The sequence below is a fragment of the Ranitomeya imitator genome, chromosome 5 (assembly GCF_032444005.1).
Source record: "Ranitomeya imitator isolate aRanImi1 chromosome 5, aRanImi1.pri, whole genome shotgun sequence".
NCBI classification, from domain to species: Eukaryota; Metazoa; Chordata; class Amphibia; order Anura; family Dendrobatidae; genus Ranitomeya; species Ranitomeya imitator.
The window spans coordinates 134,916,252-134,919,094 of NC_091286.1; the positions used below are offsets into that span (position 1 = coordinate 134,916,252).

Here is a 2,843-nt window from a genome sequence, read left to right on the forward strand (position 1 = left end):
GTGATAATTTAATCACCAACTCATTATTTGTGTAGGTGATTAAATTATCACCTGTGCAGTACAAGGAAATCCTGAAAACATGACCTGTTTGCAGCCCTCGAGGAATGCAGTTTGACACCCTTGGTCTATAGGTGAGCAACATAATGCCAATGAGGGTATTTGTACATTGAGTAAAATTTCTGCACCATTTCTGCATCTCTTGGCAGGAAGAATGCAGCTGCAAAAACACACATTTTTGGTGCGCTTTTGTCCTGCATTTTTGGTTGATTCGAGTGAAGTCAGTGGTGAAAAATGCAGGGCAAAAATGCACAGGGAATTGACATGCTGCAGATTATTTTCTGTGCCAAATCTGCAAGTCAAAAATACTTAATGTGCATGACACTTTGGATATATCATTCACATTTCTGGCATCAGATTTTGCTTCAGGTTTTGTCACAAATCCAAGCTGAAAAAACGCGACAAAAATGCACCAAATCTACAAGGTGTACACACAGCCTAAAATTTTTAACAAGTTTTTTTTTCACGCTGACATAGCAAGGAAATGTACTTAAGAATACGGAAAACTCTATGGATGAGCAATATAATACCAATACATTTTTTAAAAGTTTTTTCAGGGTTAAATACCAACGAAATGTATTCTAGACCATGGAATAGTCTATAGATGAGCAATAATACCAATACATTTTGATCAAGTTTTTAGGTGGTTACATACCTTACCAACAAAATGTACTCCTGGCCACAGAATAGGTAGACAGGTAAAGTGCATGTCTGTTATGACCTACCCCCCACAGCACTAAAAGCTAGCTCAGACAAGACGCTAGCGGCAGGGCAGCACTGGAATTAGGAGTAAGCAGGTTTCGTGGGATTGTTATTGCTTTACCAGTATTAAAAATTTTCCTTCCTTGTCTAAAATACTCGGTTATCAGGCCCTGGGCACTGGGCTGGTGTCATGAAATTGGTCCATGCCTTTGAGAGTGTACCCCTGCCTCAGCTGTGTCACCCTAGCCTTTCCTCCTTGGTTGAGCAAGGAAGGTTGCCCCCTGCCGCAAGCGTTGTCTGATGGGAATTTTTTCAACATATTTTTCACAATGGCCTTCTGGTATAGCACCATTTTAGAAAACCTCTCCGCCTCAGGAAGAAGAGATGCAAAGTTCACCTTGTAGCGTGGGTCTAGTAGCATGAACAACTAGTACTTTTCTTTAGCCAAGATGAATGTAACACGAGGGTCACGAGAAAGGCAGTGGTACATATAATCGCCCATATGTGCCAAGCTCCATACAGCCAACACTTCCCTGTTTCCACCATGATGACAACTCTTCATCTCATCCTCCTCATCACTCTCTTCCTTCTTATTCCTATCCTCAGCCATTCCACATAGAGACAGGATGAAGGTTGTGTGACTACTAGCCCCTGTTGCACTAGTCACCAGCTCCTGTTCCTCCTCTTCCTTTCTCCTCCTAAGTGATACCTAATCTGCGCTGAGCAGATGAGATAAGGCTGGGCTGGCTACAATCTCTCTGTATTATGTCTTCCTCCATCCCCACCTATTCCACATGCAAAGTTTCATGTTTAATTGTGAGCAGTACATTTAAAAAAACTGTCCGTCACATCCAAACATAGACTAAGTGTGAACAGGTACTGAACCTAGAGACACCAACTCGTACACAGTCAAGTAAATAAGGCAGCACACTGCAGCGCTGAAACATGCAAACATGAAACACGAAAATTGAACTGCATTACTGCACTAGAAATATGAAAAATGAGAGCGTTTAGCGCATAAAAATGGCCAATTTTATGTGTACCTGGTAGCCACTTTAGGGCATCTCTCGTATACCAGGTCCTACACTTTCCTTTCCTCGCTGAGAATAAACGTCTCCATTTGAATGGGTACCTGTGAAACCTCTTCTTAGACTAAAATTCTCTCTCTCTGTGGAGGGGCAATGGACCTGTTGCGATTAAAACACCTGTAGCTAAGAGGCGGAGTGCTCGGTCAGAAGGCTAAAGAATACATTTAAAAAAACTGAGAAGAGGTTTCACAGGTACCCATTCAGATGGAGATGTTTATTCCCAGCGAGGAAAAGAAAGTGTAGGACCTGGTATACGAGAGATTCCCTAAAGTGGCTACCAGATACACATAAAATTGTCCACTTTCATGCGCTAAACGCTCTCATTTTTCATATTTCTAGTGCAGTAATGCAGTTCAATTTTTGTGTTTCTACAGAACCTAATAATTGTATGATACAATAATAGTAACATAGTTAGTAAGGCCGAAAAAAGATTAAAGGGCGATAGTCAGGGGTACTGAAAGGTTAATACTGCACTATTTGCCAACAAGAACATTTCTTTTGCTGAAACATTACTCCTTTTTTTCAGAAATCTTGTAGAATTACAAGTATAAAACTCATACCAGGAGTGGGGATCGAACCCACGAGGATACATATCCATTGGATCTTAAGTCCAACGCCTTAACCACTCGGCCAAGAACACTTCTTTTGATGAAACATTACTCCTTTTTCAGAAATCTTGTAGAATTTCAAGTGTAAAACTCATACCAGGAGTGGGGTTCTAACCCACGAGGATACATATCCATTGGATCTTAAGTCCAACACCTTAACCACTCGGCCATCCTGGTGAATGCATGTTTGCATGTTTCAGCGCTGCAGTGTGCTGCCTTATTTACTTAAAGGGACACTGTCACCTGAATTTGGAGGGAACAATCTTCAGCCATAGGGGTGGGGTTTTTGGGTTTTTGATTCACCCTTTCCTTACCCGCTGGCTGCATGCTGGCTGCAATATTGGATTGAAGTTCATTCTCGGTCCTCCGTAGTACATGCCTGCACAAG

General features: G+C 41.7%; 2 non-coding genes across 2 annotated transcripts; both read right to left on the reverse strand.

Annotated features, from left to right (window-relative positions):
* Positions 1-2,400: 2,400 nt before the first annotated feature.
* On the reverse strand, positions 2,401-2,483 carry TRNAL-UAA (transfer RNA leucine (anticodon UAA)). The gene has a single exon. It is a non-coding gene; the product is annotated as a tRNA-Leu (tRNA).
* A 66-nt stretch (positions 2,484-2,549) lies between these two features.
* TRNAL-UAA (transfer RNA leucine (anticodon UAA)) lies at positions 2,550-2,632 on the reverse strand. The gene has a single exon. It is a non-coding gene; the product is annotated as a tRNA-Leu (tRNA).
* Between the last annotated feature and the right edge of the window lie 211 nt (positions 2,633-2,843).